The 16,666-nt window shown below is 42.4% G+C and overlaps 1 protein-coding gene across 1 annotated transcript in view; it reads left to right on the forward strand.

Moving 5' to 3' along the window:
- Positions 1-16,666, forward strand: part of CNBD1 (cyclic nucleotide binding domain containing 1) — a 291,357-nt gene that overhangs the window by 149,089 nt on the left and 125,602 nt on the right. The window lies entirely within an intron of this gene.

The raw sequence follows: 16,666 nt of genomic DNA on the forward strand, positions 1-16,666 counted from the left end.
GTGGAGAATGCAAGCCTGGGACAAGCAAGGTAGGAAGTAGTCCAGTGGATTGGCAGGAAGTTTCGTGGTAGTATCAACCTTAGCTGCTAGAGACAAGGCCCCTGGGCTGCAATCCAGTGAGAGGCCTGGCCTGAGTTTCCCTACCATCCGCTGAATGAGTGGCACTATCTGGACAGTGAACATAAGATTGTCCAGAACCATTCATTTAGCCAGGGCAGTGGACTTAAGGACTGTCTTTGACAGTGTGGAAGACTCTGATAGTGCCCAGAAGGGGAGGACTATTGTGACTTGTCCGGAAGGCTAAGCCATGAAGACAAGACACACCAGCTTCTGAGGAGCAAGAGGGGGAGCTGCAGAATGGGAAAGTGAGATGATGGGCTAAGGAACCGTGAGAAGAGGGCATCAAGTCAGCAGAACAAATTCCCAGACGTGGCCAGAGGAGGTGCTCCGGTGGTGAGTAGAAGTCTGTGTGGCATTCAGACATTCCGACCTCTCCCTGCATTCTCTTGCAGCCCACTTGTCCCTACTCTTACGTGGGTGCTAAGTCTGCTGGGAGGGGAGGGCGGAAGGGCAGCAACAGTAGCCTGGGATCATCCTGGAGTCAGAAAATGGTATCAGACAACAGATTATACCCTTTCCCCACCACGTGATCTCTGATCTTTTGGAGACAATCTTGTGAGCCCAGCACATTGTTTGTTTGGAAGATGATCTGGTGTTTCCATTTTCTTCCCCTCTATCCCCTCAATAAAATCCTCTCACCAGCCATCTGGCACACTGGGGCAAAGAGTCATATTCTGCCTCATTGTGGTACAACAGGATTTAGATACTGTTTACTGACTCCAGGTGCTTCTGGTCCTTTGTAATGTAAAATGAATTTGTTCATGTCTGAATAATGGTGACATCATAGCAGAATTTTTGGACGCATTCTGAATCCATCACTAATTTCACATACTCAGCAGCTGACTTCTATTGATCTACTGCACATCATCTGTCTGTCTTCTCATTGGTTGTCCCCTACCATGATGACCTGCCAGCATTCCTCCCATGATAACTTTCTCAAGGTTATTTCAATCTCTATGTCTGATTTGCACCTATTGATTTCCGACAACAGAGTCCACCACTTCTCTCCAATAATATTTCTAACATCTTCTCTTCAGTCCAGGAGATATGCAAGAGTCTTCACCAGCACCACATCTCAAAGACTTCAATTTTCCTCTTGTCAGCAGCATTAGTTTCCCAGGATTCACATCCATAAGTCACTATGACAAAAATTAACCTTGTCACCAGTTGAAATTTCATACTTTTCAAGATGCTACAGTTTGTCCACACTTTCTTAAGGGAGGACAGAGCTGAACGACATCTTCCAATTTCTTTGGAGCAGCCTCCTTGGTTGGATATTTATGATCCCAGATAATTAAATTTTGTCTACTGCCTCTAAAGCTTGACCATTGATTGTGATGTCCAGTTCCATCCCATTGTTATTGATTATGTCAATGTACATGCATTTTGTTTTTGCCACATTCAGGGATAGCCCATATTCCACACTAACTTTTTCATGGAATGGATGGTTGCAGCAAAGATCATCATATCAGCTGAGGTCAGTTAAAAGGTGTCCACAAATGAAATCCCAGCTCCTTCCACTTATCAAAACCTTCCAGGTCTTATCTCATAATAAATTCCGAGTACACGTTGAAAAAACTTGGAGACAGAATCCACCCTTGTCTCATACCATGCCCAGTGGAAAACCACTGACTGTTGCTCGCTGCTGTTTGCACTATGATCTGTTGTTGACAGTAGAGACTTGTGATGAGTTCAATGAGATGCTTTGGAATCCCCATGTCTGCCAGTATCCTCCAAAGACAGCCATGTTGGATTGTATCAAATGCTTTGGAGTAGACAATGAAAACATAATCAATGGGTGATTATACTCCCAGCATTTTTCAGTGATATTCACAATTTGATCACGTGCCTCTTCCCTCTCTGAAACCAGCTTGTTGTGGTGGTAGTTTTGCTTCTGTCATTCATGAGCTTAAATTAAGTACAGCAGCAATTTACTTGCATGCAAGATCAGGGAAATGATACAATAGTTACTGCACTCTGTTATTTCCACTTTCTTTGGTAAGATTAGGAAGATACCTTTGGCCAGTTGTCCAGCCAATTTCTAGTCATCTACACATTGCTGCAAATTTTCCACACTATATCAATAATGAGGTCACCAAACACTTAGCACTTCGGCTGGTACATTATCTACTCCTGGGAATTTTCATAGTAGCACACACTACTTTCTTTCACAGGATTGATGGTTCCAGGTCCATACTCTCTTTTCTGTCTGCCACTATTGTAAGTGGCTCTGATGAGGCATACAGAATGGCACAGTAGTCTTTCCACCTGCATTTGATATCCTCTTCAGTGAGGATTCTGCCTTCATGATCTCTTATTATGCTTGGTCATGGGGAAAACATTTTAGAAAGAACTCTGATTACCGTAAACATGCCTTTTGTATTACTACTTTCTTTATAATTCTCATGTTCCTCACATTTTGCCTCCTGTATTTGCTTTTCTCTCATCTAAACTGCTTTTGAATCTATCTGCTCAATTCTTTGTATTCTCTCCTATGTTCTTCAGTCTCCAAGCCACTCTCATTTACTCTGCATCATTTTTTTGACGCCTCAAGCACCTTCTACATTAGCCATGTTGCGGTCTGATGCTGACTTTTTGAAATGAGTGTTTTGCCTTTGTGACACTGTATAGAAGAAAGGTGACCATTTATATCACTGTTGCTACTCTGTTTTACAGTTGCAATAAATCTTGTACAAAGTACGTATTGTAAGGTAGCATTGGAAAAGTTATGAGCTGCTAAGTTTTAGCCTGTTTAATTCAATGTAGTATCGTTGTATCTGGAGTTATGAGTATTTGCTATGTGTTTGTATCTCAAACACATTGTGTTCCTGAGTAACACCCACATGACAAATTTACATCAAGAACAGCAAGCCACGGTTGGCGGGCCATTAAGGAGAATCAACTCTTCCAGTGGGACCCTCCCGAAGATGCCTCAGAGGGCATGTAGACAATGGATGCTTCATGACTCAGAAAGGCACGTACAACATGTGATCCCTGACTCCATGTTTGAGACAGTAACTTTCCGTGCACATGGACTGGAGGCTATAAATTGGTGAGTGTGACATCATTCATCTCCTTGCCTCTTTCATGCTCCACGTCTCTGGATTATGTTTTCTTACAAAGAAGAGTTTTGAAAAATGGACTGAGGACCCAATATTGGGGATGAACCAGAGAGACTTCTTACAAATTGGCAGATTTAACATCACTGTTGTGATTCTGATCTACAAGCTCTGAAATAAATTGTAATGTATATGATTCATTTTAACCTCTTAATAACTCGCTTCCCTTTTTTTATGTTAATAAACCCTTAGTGTTTAGTTACTAAAGGATTGGCTACCAGCATGGTTTTAGAGTAAGATCTAAAGTATATTTTCACCTCAAACCCATTCTGGAGAGAAATCATGTAATTTGTATTGATTCTGATTCTTCAGAAATTAGTATTGTAGTGCTATTGCCCCCTCAGTGTGCAGTGGGTTGTTCTGAAATCCCTGATGTCACATGAGAATGGGGATTACAGAAATCCTTCGTTATGGTATAAAGTATAAATCCTAGAGATTGTGTAAATCTAGTACATGAAACTCCATGATGTGTGATTAAAGGGTATGTGGTTCTGTGTTAGGATCCTATTGGATTTGGGGTGGGCATACAAAAAGCTATGTAATGTTAGTGGTAGATTTAATCCTTTTAGGTGCAGAGAGTATAGGCACATATAATGGAAAAATCAACTGTTCTGTGCAGAGACTAGGAGAGGAATAGGTGAGAGTTCTGAGAAGCTAACTTTCTGAGCAACATCAGTGCAGCCTGCCATGTGTCAGCTGGCAGGACTGACCCACAGACAGACTTTATTATCACAATCTGGAGAAGGCACATGGCTCTTTATTTTATCCTCTGGTTAGTAGTGACCCTTTCCTTTTGCAGCCTATGCAGTGCCAAACCACCAGTCTGAGAGCAGAACTGGAGCATATCATTTTATTTGTCTCACTCCAGTGGTTGTTTATTCAAACTGGAATCTAAGAGGCTAGTATTGACTTTCAAAGTAGGCTCTGTTAGTGACAGCTGTAATCCTGCTGATGCACAATTCTTCAGTCTGTATACTATACGTACCAGTTGGGCTGGTGGCCTGCAGTGACATACTGTGGAAGTGGATGTGTATATTTTATGTGTGCCTTATAATTGTACAACTCTTTGGTGTTATCATTTGGGACTTATCATTTTGGAATGACAAAAATGTGTAACTGGCAGCCAGGAACTGTACAAATAATTCCTGTGTGCCGTGTTGCTATAGCCATATTGGTCCCAGGATACAAGAGAGACAAGGTGGGTGAGGTAATATCTTTTATTGGACCAATTTCTGTTGGTGAGTGAGACAAGCTTCTGAGTTTACACAGAGCTGAAAAAGAGTGGGGTTCCAAACTGCAAAACTTAGATCCAGATATGTTCATGCTCAAAGTTCAGAGGTGTTAATATCTGGGGGATTTAGTTCAGGTCTCTCTCTAATTTGTATTATTGACATGTTTAAATCTCTGACAGAGAGCCCTGTTCCCAGCCCTACATTGGTTAGGGGTCATTTCAGTTTAACCAGTAAACTTTATCAATGTTAATATGTTTGACAACCTGTCCACTTCTAGTGACATCTTTTAAAAACTGGGGGGAAATGATCAGAGCAGCAGCACTATTATGATACCGGGAAATCTGCAGAACTGTTCTTTAAAAAAAAAAACAACAGTAAAGATTGAAAAGAAAACTGAGAGAACACAGGACTACAGCAGTGGTGAGATTACAGGGAGAGTATCGGAACTACATACAGAAAGCAAAGAAACCACATACCAAAATAACACTGCATGGAAAGAGGTTGAAGAAGTAGTGGCAGACATCACATGCAAGATCACAAAGGGTCTGTAGACAGTCATATTTTTATACTTGCTACATTGAATAGCAGTACAATAGTTGGCCCCAGGGAGTGAGAGGTCAGAGGTTCAAAATAACAGTAGTAACAATACCAATGAAACCACCAGGACTGGGGAAAGAAAACATTCTCATGCCACAGCAGAAGGTAAAGGAGGCAGTAAAACAAGAGCCTAGCTCACTAGAGGAAGAAGAGCCAGAATTTGAGTGCTGCTAGCATAACTTGTCACAAAAGTGGTAACGATCTGAAACACATATGTTGATTATTATATATGAGATGTGAAACCTGAGTCTTTCACAGATTGATTGAGATTATTCCCAGACATGTCTCTAACTTCTGTGATTCCATGAATCTGAGCCCCATCTAGGCACACAATAAAAGTCTGAGAAATGCAGGTGAAACCAATCTATCCATGTACAAACTGAAAAGAAACTTCCTGCTAAGCAGAACTCAACCTTTTACATGCTAGAAGGGCTAGTAGAGTGGCAGTAAAAGAAATGAAAACTCAGTCATCCTGGTGCTGATGCAGAATTGGAGTAGACCGTGGGAAGGCCTGGGGCCGGTTTTGTTCAATGTCTTTATTAATGATCTGGATGATGGGATTAATTGCACCCTCAGCAAGTTTGCAGATGACACTAAGTTGGGGGGAGAGGTAGATATGCTGGAGAGTAGGGATAGGGTCCAGAGTGACCTAGACAAATTGGAGGATTGGGCCAAAAGAAATCTGATGAGGTTCAACAAGGACAAGTGCAGAGTTCTGCACTAAGGAAGGAAGAATTCCATGCACTGCTACAGGCTGGTGACCGACTGGCTAAGCAGTAGCTCTGCAGAAAAGGACCTGGGCATTACAGTGGATGAGAAGCTGGATATGAGTCAGCAATGTGCCCTTGATGCCAAGAAGGCCAATGGCATATTGGGCTGTATTGTAGGAGCATTGCCAGCAGATTGAAGGAAGTGATTATTCCCCTTTATTTGGCACTGGTGAGGCCACACCTGGAGTATTATGTTCAGTTTTGGTCCCCCCACTACAGAACAGATGTGGACAAATTGGAGAGAGTCCAGCAGAGGGCAACAAAAATGATTAGGGGGCTGGGGCACATGACTTACGAGGAGAGGCTGAGAGAACTGGGGTTATTTAGTCTGCAGAAGAGAAGAGTGAGGGGGGATTTGATAGCAGCCTTCAACTACCTGAAGGGGGGTTCCAAAGAGGATGGAGCTTGGCTGTTCTCAGTGGTGGCAGATGACAGAACAAGAAGCAATGGTCTCAAGTTGCAGTGGGGGAGGTCTAGGTTAGATATTAGGAAACACTATTTCACGAGGAGGGTGCTGAAGCACTGGAGTGGGTTACCTAGGGAGGTGGTGGAATCTCCATCCTTATAGGTTTTTAAAGCCCGGCTTGACAAAGCCCTGGCTGGGGATGATTTAGTTGGGAATTGGTCCTGCTTTGAGCAGGGGATTGGACTAGATGACCTCCTGAGGTGTCTTCCAACCCTAATATTCTATGATTCTAAGGCCATCCAACCCCAGAGAAGTCTAGTTGGTGAGCAGTGGTTATACCGGTTGGCCCACCAGAAAAAGCAGAAGAAGGTAGCCCCCTAATCTGATTGTTAGAGGATTATGTAAATAATCATAAAAATTAGCCATGGGGGAAGACCTCTTTGCTTTCTAGTTTTAGAGACACTCCGTTTCCCCTCATCCCCAAAAAGAGACACATGTCTTATCTGTAATAACTGTCATCAAGCCTTTAAAGTGTTTTCCTTTCACTGCAGCTGTCAGACCTGCTGCTAATTGACAAGCAAGTCTAAATATAGAATGATTGACATTCTTGAAGGTAAACATGAAGACTTATTATGCAGAAGAAGATGCTGTCTAGAGATGGTGACAGAACATCTGACACCAATAAGTGATGTGTGCTATCCATTAAAGACCTACCGCAAATATTACTAAAAACAAGGAATCATCTCAACAGGAACATGAATGTAACTGTTGCATTATATAAAAGCTTTGACTTTCTTCACAGGGAGCTGAATGGCATGACTTTGTTTTATTGCCAAACTTAGTATGAGCAAACAGATGGAATAAATGAATTGGGGAGGAGGGGAAGGGAGGAGAACTTGTGAGAGAATGAGAGGGTGGAAAGCAGGTTTGAAATATATTTAATAAAGCTGTCAGTACGTGTAATTTTTGAAGTAGTCAGTTTATCTGTGGTAAGCAACTCTTGCCACCTGTTGTATATCTCCCTTAAGCCTTTAACTTTGATCACTTTATATTATTTGAGGACTAAAGAAAATTACCTGCTTAAATACATGTGAAGCATCAATTAACAAAAAAAACCCACCAAACCCTCTGAAGACATCCCATGAGCAAATGCATATTGAGATTGGGGCTTGATCAATTGTTACCATCTTGAAAGTATTCTTTTTCTTTGCTTTTTGGAAACAAAGCTGTGAGGCATTGACAATGTCCTGAACTTGATTTTAGTGTGAAGGACTCATGTCAGCACAACCATGTTTGTAAAGTCAGTTTTGATCCTTAATCATGTTTCTTGTTTATATAAACTAAAACAAAAGTATATCTGACCTCTGCAGCAAATACTATGTGACCATGGGCAAGTGATAAGTGATTTAATCTCTCTGTGCCTCTGTTCCTCGTTTATACAATGGGGATACTACTACTATGTCTCTCTTGCCTTCAGATCAGGAACTGTCTCTTCCTAAATATATATAGCACAATGAGATGCCCATCTCAGTTTGTGCTTCTAGGCACTTTTGTAATACAAATAATATTGTACCGAGACCAGCATTTTGGATCTTGAGATGGATTCCTCACTCCATGTGATGGCAGCAGCTGGATGCACTGTGGTGGCAGCATATTAAGAGTGTGTCTACACAGCAAAAGCAGTGCATGGGTCAGTCAACTCGAGCTAGCTTGAATCCTGCTAGTGCAGGTAACAATAGCAGTGAAGATTGTGTAGCACAGGCTAGTGAGCCATGTATGTTCCCAAGGTCTGTGCTGGGCTTGTATTACCTATGCTGAAGCCTGCACTGCCCTGTCTTCACTGCTGTTGTTATCCATGCTAGCTGGATTTAAGCTAGCTCAGGCAGGCTAACCTCTGTGTAGAAATACCTTTAGGCCTTGTCTACACTCCAGGGAAAAGTCGATTTAAGCTACACAATTTGAGTTATGTGAATAGTATAACTCAAGTTGACGTAGCTTAGATCTACTTACTGTGGGGCCCACACTATGTGACCATCGACTCCCCTTACACTTCTCAATCCAGTGCAGTACAGGAGTTGATGGGAGAGTGATCTGCAGTTGATTTAGTGGGTCTTCACTAGATCTGCTAAATCAACTGCCAATGCATCGATCGCCACACGTTGATTCCCCAGTAAGTGTAGATGAACCCTTAGTCTCTGGCGGGAGGGACGTCCTAGTACAGCTGCATGCTGACAGCACAAGCAGCGGTGATGAGACATAGTACTCCCCAGGTGGAAGAAGTTTTGCTGTGACATGGCATCAGTGAGGATAGCCTGGGAAAAGCAAAGATGGGAAGAATTATTATTTATTACTTACAGTCTGAGATTGGGACCCAGATATGTTAGGCATTGTACACACAGGGAATAAGAGATGGTCCTTGTCCTGAAGACCTTACAATTTAAACAACAAAACAGGCAATGGATTGGAGGAAGGGATATAACATATCAGCAGAGTGAACAAAGGGATGGTCAGCAAACAGCATGTTAGTAGCGTGAATTTACTTTTTTATTTTTGTTTTGTTTTTTAAAATGTTTTGGGTGAATCTTTGTTATGAGCTAAAAGAGGCAAAGGGAGGTAGTGGAGTCACTGAAAAGATGAGGTGTCACAAGCTATCTGGCCTTTTATGGGCTTAACCACCCACACCTGTGCTAGATTAGCTACCCAACCCCCTGAAGATGGTCCTGATCAGCTGGGTGATTTCTGTAAAGAGGCCGAGAAATCAGTTTGAGGGGGGATCCATAAGGAGCAAGCTAGGCTTCTGTGGGAGGCTGTGAAGGAAGGTCTGGAGGGACTCCAGGAAAGGAACCAGAGTCAGGAATCTTTTCTAGAGCCAGAGACTAAAAGTTATCCCAGATGGGTTTAGAGTGTGAGGAAACTCCAGGGAAGGAGCCTGGGAGTCAGAGCCAGAGACCCTGAAAAGTGAGCCAGGAGGGGGCTGGAAACTGAGCCTGAAGGGTGGGCTGAAGAAAAGCCCACATGCGGCTTTTCTTTTGGGATTTTGGTTGGACTCGTTACCTGAAAGGAGACTGAACTTTGAGATTTACCCAGCTAGAGAGCTGAGCCACGTGAACCATGGGGGGAGACCCTGGGAAGGCAGAAACAGTGTCAGAGAGCGCCTGTAGCACCACACTTCCCCAGCAGGGGACACTGCGGGGCATGGATGCCCTGAGATGGATGTAGAAGAATTCTGAGCATGGAGGACCAGGAATGAGGCTGAAGGGAGGAAATTGTGAGGGAAAGGGCAGGAGGGAGTTGGTGCAAACAGCCAATCAGTGGAAGGGAAAAAACACCCAGAGTAAAAAAAAAAAAAAAAACTCTTAAAACAACAAACCAACCATCAGACACTGATGATGTCCTCAGTTTTGGAAGATCCCTTTAATACAGAAAATTTTCAGTTGCTCCATTTCCTAAGCACAGCACTGAAAACATTGCTTTACCACCATGAACTGTATGTTTTGGAGGTAACACCTGCTGCAGCTCCTTTCTTTTTCAGCTCTTGCTGGCTGAGTTTCTGTCTGGCTCCTCCAACAGTTTCTCTCTTCCCTGAGCTTATATGGCAGGGGGAACACTGAGAATAGATAGGCCCTGATGTCCCCAGAGGGGATGGACTCCCCGGCACAGTTCTTGGTCTAAGGGTGCAGGAGTGGGAAGGAGTAACCCTGACTCTCAGCTTCCCACCCCCTTTTTCTCCAGGTTACAGCTGTAGCTGCTTTCCCCTTCTCTTGCTGGCATGAAATGGGGGTGAGTTACAGGTTACTTTCAAATTACAATGCAAAAATTGTCAATAAATGTTGTCAGCTTTGTTTTGCCTAACAGCCCAGTGAATTCTCAAATGAAATTAATGGGCAGCAGCTTTAAAACAAATAAAAGGAAGTTCTTCTTCACACAGCGCACAGTCAACCTGTGGAACTCCTTGCCTGAGGAGGTTGTGAAGGCTCGGACTATAACAGGGTTTAAAAGAGAACTAGATAAATTCATGGAGGTTAAGTCCATTAATGGTTATTAGCTAGGATGGGTAAGGAATGGTGTCCCTAGACTCTGATTGTTAGAGGGTGGAGATGGATGGCAGGAGAGAGATCACGTGATCATTACCTGTTAGGTTCACTCCCTCTGGAGCACTTGGCATTGGCCACTGTCGGTAGACAGGATACTGGGCTGGATGGACCTTTTGGTCTGACCCAGTATGGCTGTTCTTATGTTGTTATTGGGCCACCACACCTCAGAAGTGAGGGTGCAAGTGGGAAGATCATTGAACTGGGTTTCCCAGTGCATCACAATAACTGAAACAACTTTGAATTGATCTGATGTGAATATTCACAGTATTCAGTACCCCTCAAAATAACTCCATTATCTGCACATAAGGTTGTAGTTTTATACCTGAAGGTACTGGCTCCATACTTCTTAAATGCTTTTACTCTGTTTGCAAAACGCATCTCTGAAATTGTATGTATGACTATAAGAGAGGGATTGCAAATTTATATTAAAGGATTAAACAAATATATAGTTGCAAACTGAAAAGATGGTCCTGTATTCATAATACGGTCATCTCATTTCTTCATTTTTTTTGTGCTAGTCCCTTTCTAATTCTGCATATTCCACTATCCTATTCACTTATAACTGCTGCTGTGCATTTCATCAGATTGTTCAGTGTGGTCTCTGCTAAGTTGCTTTGATCTTTTTCCAGGGAGACTTCAACTATTGAGAGCCAATCACTGTGAGCGACTAGTCTAAATCAATTATTTTTATGTGATTTATTTTGCCATTGTCCTATACTGAACTTCATCTGCCTTTGTATTGGCCCATTGGATTAGTTCCTCAAAATCCTACAGTTTGTAGCATTTACTGACCAAAATAATTTTGTATGAATAGTGAATTTTCCTACTTTCCTTATTCACTCCATCTTGATCCCTGGATCACCCCAGTACTCTTTTCCCATCCTGAGAGTTCTTTATTAAGAAATCAATGGTGCTTCTCATGAAGCAAAGAACTCCTCATTGTAAGAATCTAGCCCTTATTTACTTCCATTGTTTTCTTATTTCATATCTCAAATCTGAACCATGACAGGAGTTTACAGTACTACTCAACCTGTCGTTATCCAGTTTCCTCAATAGCCTTGTAATGAATTTTATTACGAGCTTTTAAAATGTCTGAATGACCACCAATTCTGCAAGTTTTGCTTTATCCATTATAATGTTAACTCTTAAGTTACCCATCCATTAGGGACAGGGCTAAGACCCCAATTTGTTTCATGTGGGCCAGACACCAAACCGTTGTCATATGATGACTGTTTTAGGTCACTCACTACCAGTATAGGTGATATTTGGACTACTCACTTAAAAGTGCAAGGCAGCTGAGTCCCTCTGAGTCATCCACTCTAGGCCCTCTGAGTCATCCACTCTCTTGCATTATAGTATTGCCTTATTTGCAAGAACAGTGTGCTTTGTTAATATGAATAATTGCCTGATTGCTAGCCAGGACAGGATCTATGTATGGATAAGCATATTCCTTAGATATGGAAAACTGAACAATAGTTGAAGGCTGATTATGAGCTACTCCTGGCTTTTCCTACTATAACAATATCTGGAAATAAATGCAGAATTCCTCAGAAGACACGTCAAGTTACAGTAAGCTTAATTTAAGAATTGGGCCTTAGGTGAGCAACTACGTACTGATCAAAATAATAGTTCGGTTAAATTGCCATTTTATATTACCCACATGTCTCCAAATATTTAATGCAATCTCCCCAATATTATTTTGTTAGGTTACTTATAATGGCATTGTGAGCTTGCTAGTAATCATATTATTGTTTAAATTCAGTCTGTTACATACAGTCAAATCTGTTGCCGAACCAAAGCCAAGGTAAGCTTGTTTTTTATTCCAATTATTACTGAGGCAGTCTGTGTCCCAGCTGTGTGTAGTCCAAAACTACAATTATGCATGTCTTTCCTTTTTTGTATCCTGTTATTAACTCATTCAGTGCTTAATGGCTACAGTAGTCCAGCTGCACAAATGATGGAAATGTACAGTAGACTACATTTTTTAAAAGATGCACCTGAGCTGTACATGCAAGCTGTGCATGACATGTATCAGCACCTACAAGACTGGCAGGTGACGCTTTGGTGCACAAAACTGATTTGCATCTAAATGAGAGAGCAAAGGCAAGTGAACAAGGCTGGAACTATGCCACCTATTTAAGCATGCTAGAGCACTTTCAGCATAGTGGGCCAGATTTTCATCCCTGATTACGGCTGTTTGAATTTAGCTGTATATAGCAGCTAACTAAAGACACAGCTTCTTAAAGATGTAACTGTGTATTTCCCCTGACAGAAGAGTCCTTGGGTAGCACAAGAACCATCATAGCATAGGGGATCCTCTGGTTCCACAGCAGTGAGCAAAATTTACAGCCGGCCTTAGTCTTCTCTAAATTATGCCAAGGCCAAAATGGACTTTGCTGGTCCTGGGTTGGGGAGCAGAAAGGTTGCTTAAAATCATGTTTCCTCCTGCTTTCCTCAGCTGCACCAAATCCAACCTTGATACTAGATCAAAAGTAGTGCTGTATTCTCAGTAGTGTGGCAGGGTGCCATCCCATAGCATGCTCCCTCATGGCACAATGTGGTTCTGCAAGCAACCTGCCCTTGGTTCCCTCCGGGTTCTCCCAGTAACTTTATTCACAGCATCAGTGTTTAAAATAACATTCTCCTTCCTGGGACCAAATTTATTAATTCTTTCTAAAATACAGTCTCATTTGGCCCTCCAGGACCAAACTTGGGACTTCCAATTCACCCCCCCAAAGCTTTGGGTTCCCAGTTTCTCTGAGCCAGAAGCTCTGGCAGTCCCACTGCAGCTCCTGGCCTCTCTGGAGAGTCTATCCCACTGGTTTGCTCCTGCTTTGGTCCCTTGACTCACAACTTCTCCACCCCTTTGCTAAGGGATTCCACAGCCCCCCTTCATGGGGCTGTGCTGTGCTGTGATTCAGGCAGGCTTCCCCAGATCACCAGTGCCCCCTCTGGTTCTGGTTCCTATCCCAAGGAGCCTCTCTTCTGATTCAGTGCTCCCCTGCAATTCTCCTCTCCAGGCTGTTTGCCCTTTTTCTTCTCCAAGTCACCAACAGTTGGGTTTTATCATGTTCAGAAGGTAGCTACCTGATTAACACCTGGGCAGCCTCATTCCCCAGCTAGTCTGCTGCTGTTTTGATCACCTCTTCCGGAATAGGGGTTAGCTGTCCCAGGCCCCATAACCTCTGTTGTGATAATTAGGCCTACACATCTACTCTAATTGTGATCTCAATGTAAAAAAGTATGTGAAAGTTCATAAGATGTCACAATAACCTATAATAGCAAATGTTGATGGAAAAGTTACTCAAGGCAGATAGAGTGAATTAGTCCAAACAGAAGGCCTACTGATATAACTCAAGGACTGTTTTAAGATCGTGCTTGGGTAAACAGGAAAAGTGTGGGACAAGAAATCAGTGAATCAAAATTGGTGTGTCAAAAACTGGACCTAATTGGTGGACAAAATAGAGGATGGACTGTTGCGCCCACCACTCCCTTTTGGAGTCCTTTCAAAAAGGAGAGACTTTGAGGAAAAAATTAGCTATTGGAGCAGGCTTCACCATCATGGCTAATACCCACAGAGCCTTTGTCATCCTGATCCTGAGAGATAGCCAGACTAGAGCAGGCAGAGAGAAGGACCCAGATGACATGGTCACCACTACTGGCTCAATGTGAATCCCAAACACCACCTGGGATGAAATGAGATCAGACTTTTAACAACAACAGCTCCAGCCCATCTCACCTAATGTTTCTCTCATTTCCCCAAAAGGACAGTTATTATCATCCTTGATTCCGTCTAAAAAACTGTCAGACAAGGGTGGTTTTCCTTCTAAACACTCTCTTCAGCTAAAGGGGAAGGGAACACGTGATGCTGTTAAAATCAAAGCCCTATTTAATACTTTGCATTTCAAATGCTGTAACTGTTTTCCTTTTCTTTATTTTTAATAAAAGGTTAAAAGGATTTTAATAGTGTGGTTGCCATGGTTTTAAGCAGGCTCAGATCTCTGTATACCAAACCCTGGATCTTGTTTAACACTGTTTAATGTTGGACAGTGACTGGGTTATGTTAGCACCTTTGACCCATGTATTCCATATAAATTAATCCAACACCCCTTCAAGTGGACAGGTCACCCTCTCACATATAAAGAATAAATTTTCATGTTTTAAGAACTATAAATTATTGAAAAGACGTCTTTGTAATTCTTTGCTTTCTCTTTCCTACAGATCAGCTTATTACAATGGTCATGCTTTTTGCAGGTGCTGTAGAGAAGCTGAGGTTGCAAAACAATTTCTGTTAAAATCCCATTGACTTTCCCTACTCCAGGCTTCGTGAAAAATTTACCTTTCAGGCTGCAATTTTCCATGCTTGGTGTCTACTCAAAGAAGAATTAGTTTGGAATGCTTGAACAAAATCCCTTAAGCCACTTTAAAGTGACAAGAAGGAAAAAAATATAATAGTCTCACTTCAAAACAATTCTGACCACCTTTTTTCTATACAGATAATTTTACATATTACTAAAAATGGCTAAACTTTATAACATACTAAATTTTAAAAACTCCATGGATAATATGATAAGCAATTGAAATAATACTTCTGAGCATACTTCGTGGCATATGATATGATTTTCAACTGAACAAATCCCTTGGCTCCCACTTGTGACATCACAATGCTATTTTTAATTCGCCAGATACCTAGCAGGCACAGTGGATACCCCTGGGACAATATGCGTTAGGAGTAGGTGTGTCAAACTCATTTTGTGCAGAGGATAGAATTATATTTTTAGTGTTGGTTCACAGGTTGGAGTTACAAAGTTTGAGTAGCATACTGTCCTTTAGCCACCAATAGTGGGCTCTTTATGTGTACAATTACCCAATCTCCATTCATTGCTGCATATTTCAAGTAGGGTTGTGGGAAGTGGCCGCTGCAGAGATGTGCTGGCCGCCGCTTCCCACAGCTCCCATTGGCCGGGAACAGAGAACCGCGGCCACTGAGAGCTGCACAGGGCGGTGCCTGCGGACGGTCAATGTCTGCAAAATGTCTTGTGGCCCGCAATCAGATTACCCTGGTGGGCTGCAGGTTGCTCACCACTGCTCTAGGGGGGCCTAACCAAGGGACTGCAACTGTAATGGCTAGCAGATCCCTCTAACACCGCTTCCCAGCATACTTGGAGTCAGGGGCGGGAACAGAAGGGACTAGAAACTTTGGTTGAGGCCAATAGAGAGGCTTCTGCATGGGTTGACGTGGACAAGCAGTTTTATGGGCCAATGATGAGCCAGGGCTGCTTAGCCCCTAAGTGGGAGGGGACAGCCTGACTCACAAACAGAGAGACTAGCTTTAGATTCAGGATTTTTTGAGTGTTGGAGATGAGAGAGAAGCAGAACAGCTCAAGAACTCTCTGATTAACTCCCCCTCCCACAAAGGGAATCTTTGAACTGCCGTGGGACTGAGCACAAGGATCAGGCAGTTCCAGCCCTGCAGAGACCTGTGTCGAGAGTATCAGAAGTTAGTTAGCCCTAACCCTAACCCTTTCTTTCCCCAGAGTCTATTTTCTTGCTTTCAATAACGCCCCCTTTGGTATATTGTTGGTTTTGGGTGCATCATTTCTTTGTTTCTTGTGGACTGGGTTTTATGCTCCTTGCCAGCAGGGGTAGCATTATTCATTTTCCCAAGGGACAGCACCACTTGTGTCCCAGGGACAATGGGTGGAGGCACCAGGCATCACAAAAAAGAATCTAGGACCCATCCCATGTGCGACAGGGGAGAAGCCACTCCAAGGAGCAAGTACCAGGGAGGAGGTGAGCTGCACCTCAGGGGAGGGGCTAAGCAAATACGAGCACAAGGTTGGCTTTATAATCTGTTTTGGCTGAGCAAATAGTTTAGAGCTACAGGTATCAGAAGGTATAGATAATATTTGCAATAAGTTAAAAGGGATTTGGAGAATTCTCTTCCATATTTTAAATTAAATAACACTTTGGTCTGAGCATCATTGAAAATAAACCTTTCACTTCCTTCTATTTACCTTTAGGTCACAATACAAAAACTGTCTTTTTAAAAAGAGACAATGTATAACGAGCAGTTGGGAGCAACAAAGTAAACTAGAGCACAGATAGGATGGGAAGTGTTTGTTAATGAGCTAGGGGATATTAATTAGTGAGCATAAAACCACCCTATTTTAATTTCTGTTTCCTAGATTTAAGGTTAGTAATGAAATAATGAACAAGTCCATAAATTGGTTGAATATCTGGAAGCATGAAATTTAATACCTTTGAGATTAAATATGCCCCTTCCTCTGTAAAGTGTACTTTCTCCCAGTAGAGATTTAACTGTTCA

The sequence above is a fragment of the Trachemys scripta genome, chromosome 2 (assembly GCF_013100865.1).
Source record: "Trachemys scripta elegans isolate TJP31775 chromosome 2, CAS_Tse_1.0, whole genome shotgun sequence".
Lineage (NCBI taxonomy): Eukaryota > Metazoa > Chordata > Testudines > Emydidae > Trachemys > Trachemys scripta.